We start from the raw sequence: 8,330 nt of genomic DNA, 5'->3' as shown, positions 1-8,330 counted from the left end.
ATATGATTTATCTTGCCTTTTACATGCTTTCATGTTACTATGATTATCTCTTTAAAATTGTTTAATTTACCACCAACAATTATTTACCCTTTGAGATTATGGTATGATGTTTATTATGAGTGATCTTCATTATTTTTATGTGGGGCAATGGATACAAGCCTTGCCCTTGCCTTTACCTATTTTGTTGAGTTAGCCCTTGCTACTCTTCTCTTTATTGGGTTGGCCATTGCTACTCTCCTCTTTGTTGAGTTGGACATTGTCACTCTCCTCTTTATTAAGTTAGCCATTACTACTCTCCTTTTTATTGAGTTGGCCATTGTCACTCTCCTCTTTGTTGAGTTAGCCATTGCTACTCTACTCCTTATTTTGTTAGCCTTATGCTATCTATCTTTAAGGCTTGGGCATGTGTCTTAGAATTCCAAAACTCCCATGATTCAATTTACATTCTCTTTAAAACAAGTGATTTATTAAAGGTATCACAACTAGTAATTCAAATATTTTATCATGGACGGAATGTGCTTTAAGTAGAGACCCTCTTGGTCGATGCGTGATTTCATGAGTTTGGGTAGTGGTGCACAAATCGATGTAAGTAATTCTCAATGTGTGTTACATCACTTCTAGGATCGGATGTCGCAAATAGTCGCTCCATGAACAAATTGTGTAACATAATTCATCCGACTCATGTATTGTATTGCCTCGAGGTGTTCACGTAAATCCACGGTAGCATTGGACATGTCGGCGAATCTCGGTAGTGTGAGAATGTGGGGCTACCTGGGGTTTTTTATGAATTATATTCCACATTGTGATGATCACTATGTATGATGAGTCGCACACATTTTTCTAGGCATGCATTCATATATATATTGGTTGCACATATTGATACCCCTCGTAGCAGTGGAATGCGAGACATATCAGAACCTTTATATTACTTTTATGAATCTCTTGAATTATTGTTAATCCTAAAGGATAACTATCACTATGAGCAGGGCATTAACTCTCTCCAACCATAGAGATGATGCAGGTGATGCACAGATTGAAGATCTAAAGGACCATCTTCTTATGGAAGATTATACTGAAAGAATAAGAAGATAGTTTTATGATTTAGTTTTAGATTCCCGCTGCAAACTCGATAATGTAATAAGCTCCCATTGAGAGGGCATTTAATAGTTTATTGAATTCTTTTACTCTAATGAAATAATAAATACATTTGATCTTATTCTCGTGAATGGTTACCTTTATAAATGTAACTGAATGTGATTTTGATGAAAAAAATAAGGTGTGATTTTTGAAGCATTCAATTTATACATCATTAATACTCGGTTTTCTCGGACACGAGTATAAACTCTGGCCGTGAAAATTTCGGATGTTATAAGGGGGTCATGAAGATGCTTCCTCACCCTCATTAGGACATGCTTAACTCCTCACAAAGGATCAAAAGAGTTTATATCTACTCTCTATTGGCTTACTACCTGGTCGACATCGATACCAAGAGATGCTGCTTCCTTGGCTAATTGGGTAGTAGGGCCTCCCTTTGCGTTATCTAAATCAGCTGACTTGACCCACTCATAAAGTGGGTCCTTAGCATTGTCACCTATTTGTACAATGGTACATATTGACAATAGGTCAAGTGAGTTCATATTTTCTTTCATATCTCGGTTTGCCTCCAAATGCCTCTCTCTTGACTACAATATTATAATGGCAGTAAAAGAGTTTACGCAACATCTCATATGCATGCTTGTTCCTCTTGCTGGTGAGTATGAGTAACCATGTGATCTAATTCCTCTTGCATGATGAAGAGGATTTAGTCTGGGTAAGAACATGGATTGCTAATAACTGTAGTGTGGGTTTGTCACCTTCATACATCACCCACCACTCGCCTATATATCTATGGGAAACTTTTTTGGTTTGAAGTTTAAACAGAGAATGTATTTGCCTAACCATATACAATACTACATAAGTAAATAAATTAAAAATTATACTCAAATGGCATCATTTTTTTTCTCGATTCTTTTGCTACTGCGGATGAGAACATACCCCTAGCATCCCTAAACTGTAGCGACTGTAAACAGGAATTCACAGGTCACCATTTTTTACTACCTATATTTCTAGAGACTATAAGGAAATCTACTCAGTAATGAAATCTGATCAAATCGAATTACCTAGTTACTGAATTCTCCTTGCGTAGGCGATTTAGGGATTAACCTTTCAAACACCTCATTGACGGCCATCTTTAAATCATTTTGTTGGTGGAGCCGGTGTTTGTAAATAGAGTTTGGGATTCAAGTAGTATGCTAAAATCTAAATATTATTTAATTAATTGAATGAATATGCAAACAGAAGTGATTCTATAAAGTGCAAGTGCAAGTGATTAAATAATACATGTAACGTAACAAACTTACTAACTTAGCGGAGTGGATGCTTGAGGGTCTTGGTCCATCTATTATCGATAATATTGTTCACCCATTGATGCGAGTCAGGAATTGCAATATGTATTCCTTCTATCATAATTCTCATAAGCTCATACATTGACCCCATCGAAGGCCACATCTTATTATTTGCGACGTATAGGACCCTATAGATCTGATTTAGGTTGGAAACAACTATATGAACTCTATCTTAGAAGGAATCAGGAAACCCTGTCGTCGATACCTTCTTTGCACCATCGGTCTTCCTCTAGTTCCAATCTAAATATTTCTCTGATCCAAACAATATTTTGAGACCCACATGATGCTTGTACAAGCTGTCAAGTGCAATGAAGTTCATTGCGAACTGTGTTGCACCTGATCTAACAATGTCTCCTCCACAACACTCGCGCATCGTAGCTAACAACCATAAGTGCTTGTATATGAAGTTTTTAACTCTCCTCACATCATTAATGGTCTTCTTGACAGAATCCTTCTGGCCTATCGCCTCGTGTATTAAATCAATGCAATGTGGCATGCACGGGGTCCAATATAGATTGTACCTCCTCATCAATTTCTTCCTTGCCTTAGCGAATGCATTGTCATTGTTTGTGACAACTTGGATGACATTCTAGGGCCCAACATCATTAATCACTTCTTCTAAGAGGCGCATATATGTATTTATGATCTTTTATTTTAATAGATGTATCAATAAATTTGAGGAAAATAGGTTACCCTCTAAACTACACCATAAAATTGATAATCGACATTTTTGTGGGTCTTATCCACCCATCACACATGACCATCAACCCATATTGCTATAAGTTCGGCTTGAGTGCACATACCCAAGCCCTCATCTCTTCATACTCCTAACCAAGGTAGACCCCAAGAATCACCATTGGTGACAGAGGCTTCACGTTGGGCACAACACACTGCGCCTCCTCAATCATATTTTTGAAGTGAGGATTGTTGGTTGAATTTGATGTATGTGACTCGAGATGAACCATAAGATATGGTGCTCCCCACTTTCTCCCTGATCCCCTTGTTCCATATGTGTTTTAACATTTTCTAATTAATACATGTAATGGGTGCATCTGTAACGTGGGTGCTCTGTGTGTGTTGTAGGCCATGCCCGTTAGAACCACTACGACCCACACTACCTCCCCCAAACCATCTACTACTCCCACCAGCCTCATGATGGGAACTCTAAAGGATGTTTAGTTTCATCAAGTCATCTCCTTAGTTCATCGTCCCACCCTGACGCCCGAGACTTGCATATCACCTTTATAAACTCCCTCATATCTCACGTCGTAACACAATCATCAAGGTTGTAATTCCCTCATCATCTTCTTGCTCCTCCTCGATGGCACCTAGGCCCCATCCAGAATCCCATAGATGCTCCTTGAGATCCCTTTCCCAATCCTTCTATTGTTGCATGTGTGATGAAAATGAGAGCTTAAGATGTCCTCGGGGGGGTGGGGGGTGGGAGAGGAGGGGGAATAAGATAATTCCAAATAATCAAAATAAGTGCTGAATATCTAAATAAATAAAGATCTCAATTTCTTGAGTATTGAAACCTTGATTCTAAATAATTTGTACGACAACCTTCACTTAAAGTTTTAGGCAGGATAACCTTATTTCACGAATTTCTTTAAAATTAAAACCTCAAACTTGTAAGAGTAAATTAAAGTATTACAACATTCACCACTCAACTGAAATTAAATATATTCAATCCACCATAAATAGAAATAAAGTATTTATCACATGACACACAAAATTATAATGGTTCAGTACTTTAAAAATAGCCACACCTACTCCACTCCCAAAATTACTTCCCTCGTAATTTTGGCTTTCACTATGAAAAGGTTTTCTCAGGGTCACCCTAATAACCTTATACAATTCTTGTGATTTTTACAGGCTATCACAATAAAAACCCAAACTGAGATTTTAACAGACTATCTTAGACAAAACCTTAAATTGAGATTTTAACAGGTTATCTCAGACAAAACCTTAAAAGAGTTTAAAATGTATACTTATCTTCATTGTAGAAGATGTAACAGAAGCTTATACTAGAAGAACCTCTTTCTTGAATATAGAATGTTCTGTGTTCAGTCAGATAGAAAGGGTCTAGGCTTCTATTGATTTTAATTAAGCCCAAAAGCTACTTAAATCAATTCTCTTAGATCTCAAAAGAGGAGTACAGTTTACTTAGAATCAAACTTGAAAGATCTAAAATAAAAGGGAATTGAAAAAGATATTTAAAATAAATTATAAATATCGTCCACTAGCTTGCTAATAACTTAAGCTTCTCTCTCTCTCTCTCTCTCTCTCTCTCTCTCTCTCTCTCTCTCTCTCTCTCGCAGAAGAATTCTGATAATTAACTTGTGTAATTCAGAATGAGAGAAGAACTCAATTTATAGGTAAAGAAGTTAGAACTTCGGTTAGCCCGAGTCAGGCTTTGACTAGCCTAAGTTTAGTGGATTCGGTTTAATGGATTTCGAATTGTGTGGGAAAAAAATTATCCAAAATTTGGCTGGCCCAAGATCAACTTCGGCTAGCAAAATAGCACAATTCGTTTAGCTAAATTTGACCTTCAACTAGTCGAATTCCCATGAATTCCAAAAGAAGATGTTGCTGGAATTTGAGCCAAACTTTTTTGAGCTCTTCAAATTTCAAGCTCGAGCTAGCTGAATTTGCAACAAAAGTTTGTTGTTGCTTTGGGCTTAAAGTTGGGCTAGCCGAGGAAGCTTAGGCTGCCCGAATTCCAGGCAAAACAAGCATAAAAATCCAAAATTAAACATTTTTTAAAGCACCTAGTCCTAAAGTCTTTTCAGGGTTTTATAACACCTGAGATATATCAAATATCTGATTCTTCTTTGACTTGAACTTAGTCTTGGACTTCATCTTGAATTTGAGCTAGATCTTTTCTTGAACATTAGTCGATCTTGAGCTTGATCTTCTCTTAAACATAGACCAATCTTGAGTTTGATCTTCTCTTGAACATAGACTGATCTTAAGGTTGATCTTCTCTTGAACATAGGCTGATCTTGAAGATCTACCATAATGTGGTTTTGTCTTTACGAAATTTGACAACTTAAGTGTGCTCAATATCTTAGCACTTATATGTGAGTTGGCCTCAGTCAACACTCTTCTCATCTTCTCTCTCATTGCTTTTGTTACACTCTGGCATTCCTTCACATTCTTGTACCCCCTGCTAAATGCTCCTTCAACTTAGACACCCCCACTCCATATCACTTGGACGTAATAGTTGCATATGACTCCATATTCAGTCCCCTCCACTAGCCATCATGTTTCCACCTAATGTTCCTTGCTCCTTTTCCTGATCTAGACGACATTTTGCTCTCTAGTAGCATACAAATTTGTAATAATCAATAAAAAAAAAAAGAGCATTGACTCGTATTCAGTATAATATGCCCAAATCAATTGAAGGGCTAAGATGTTAAATCAAATCAGAATTTCATTTAAGTTATAATTGAGGAAAGATCCACAAATTGCATACTAAGTAACTTAGTACGATTAGCATACTGAGTAAACTTTGTGGGGCCTATCGTGATTTATGTACTTTATCTACTTTATCTATTTATTTTAACATATAAATTTATGGCTTATTATAAAAATTGAAGCATATCCAAACCTCAAGCAGGCCGCACCATAGGAAACAGTGTGAATTGAACATATACCATTGAAAAAGTCTTAGGGCCCACAAAATTTTCGATCAAGCCGAATTTTTTTATGTTTTACCTTCATCCATGGCTATGTGATCTTATGAATAGTTTTGATGATAAGTAAATGTTCACATACCCTAAGTGCAGGGTTGCGATGTGTTAGTGCATTGAGTCTTGCACCCTATTTGTCAATCATGTGAGTCATTATGTCATGTAGTTAGTTGAGCCTTTGGAAAGTGAAGACTGAAGACACAAGCAAAGATGGAGGATTAAGAAGTAAAGAACAAGTAAAACAGGTGCCTTGGTGACCCAAACCCTTGACTTAAAATAACCTATAGACCTTTAGATGATCTATACCTAATAAGAATATCTAATTGATCATCCCTTAGCCTTAGGAGACCAAGACAAACATGATAAATAAGGCTAGAAGTGATGTGAATTTGCTATGTAAAAGATATCCTAAAACATTAGATTTCGATTGATGTTTGATGACATCCAAGGCCTATACGATGACATCGATTAAGAGAATGTCCAACAACCAACTGAATTTTATCTCTGATTTTCTTGATGGCATCGACGTCCCTTCGATGATATCGAAACTTAAGTTTTGATGACAACAAAATTGGTCTAGATATGTCTAGCAAGAAATCACCATATATTATTTGGATTATTTGATGAAATCAAGGAACCATCGATGACATCGAAGGTATCTTCGATGGCATCAAAGGACCTTCAAGAACATCGAGCTGTTTTCTGCCATTTTTTGACCGTTGGAGCTCGAACTTTTTATAAAGGGCAATCGGTTCTTGGGCATTTGGATGGGTTTTTAGAGGAATATAAGGTAGGGTGATTCCATATCCATATCCCTCATCCCTAGCCTATATTTCATTGAGTTCTAAGCAATCTCCCTTGAGATTACAAGTTTAATAAGTATTCCAACCTCAAACATTGAGATGTACTTGAACTCTTCCATTTCCTAGAGATTGGACTTAAGATATCTTGGCAAACCATTGTCCAAATCATCTACGAGACCCATCTAGGTGAATCCCTTAGAAAAAATAACTTTTCACTCAATGTAGGAGATTCAACCAACCTCCCATCATGTTAGTTACCTTGGAGGAGCATCACATGCAAGGTGATTGATCTTGGAGATGAAGCCTTGACAAAGCAACGACATCATGATAGGGAGAGCATGGGGGAGCTGATTGAAGAATGGGAGAGCGGAGACCAAGTAACCCAAGAAAGTGCTATAAAAGGGGCTCAATCCGATAAGTAAGTTGTCAATTGTAATAGTCCAAGTTTACTCTCCATCCTTTTGTAGGATTGAGGGTAAGAGTTTATAAACCCAAACTCGAACTAGGATTTTGTGCGGGACCTTGGCATTTGTGTAGGACCTAGATCTTAGGTTCTTGTGTAGGACTGTAACTGTAGTGTGGAGTCTAAATTTCTATATTCTTGTGTAGGGCTTAAACCTTGGGTTCTTGTGTAGGACTTTGACTCAGGAGTAGAGTCTAGATTCTAGGTTCTTGTGTAGGACCTTAACTCAGGAATAATGTCTAAATTCTAGGTTCTTATATAGGACCTTGGTTTGAGAGTAGGGCCTAAATCATCGGGTTCTTATGAAAGGCATTGGCTCAAGAGTAAAGCCTAAATTTAGAGTCCTTGTGTAACGCTGTAAAGGTTAGAGGTGAATTTGATTTAAAACATCCGATAATGAAATTTGGTACACTCATGGGTTAAGTACATCCACCGGGAGTGGAGTAGGCAAGTAATCGAGCCACTATATATGATTGTGTTTGGAATTTTCTTTTACATAATTATTTAATTATGCTAATGAGTTTAAATGTTTTATAGTATGGATGCCACTACGCTAAAATAGTGAAAAAAAGATAGCTGAAAACCGTATCAGATCTCAATAAATGGCGGTTTTGAACTGTCACATTGGCCATCATATTTTATTGTGACGTATTAGTTAATGGACGGTTATGAACCGTCTTTAAAAAAGGATGGTTATGGATCGTCTTTGATTTTAAATGGTCATACACTACCAGAAAAAGGGGCAAAGGCTATGGATAAAAACTGTAGCTAAAGACCTATGATTATGGTTATCATCCATAGCACGACTGTCACGCCCCAAACTCGAAAACAGGGCTCACAAAATTTTCGATCACCAAATCTAGTGCTGACAGCCTCTGCAGTACTCCATTCTTGGCTCCTAACATCTATACGCCAGATCCCTATC

This window comes from Magnolia sinica, chromosome 1 (assembly GCF_029962835.1).
Source record: "Magnolia sinica isolate HGM2019 chromosome 1, MsV1, whole genome shotgun sequence".
NCBI lineage: Eukaryota > Viridiplantae > Streptophyta > Magnoliopsida > Magnoliales > Magnoliaceae > Magnolia > Magnolia sinica.
Note: the sequence above shows the minus strand (reverse complement) of the source record.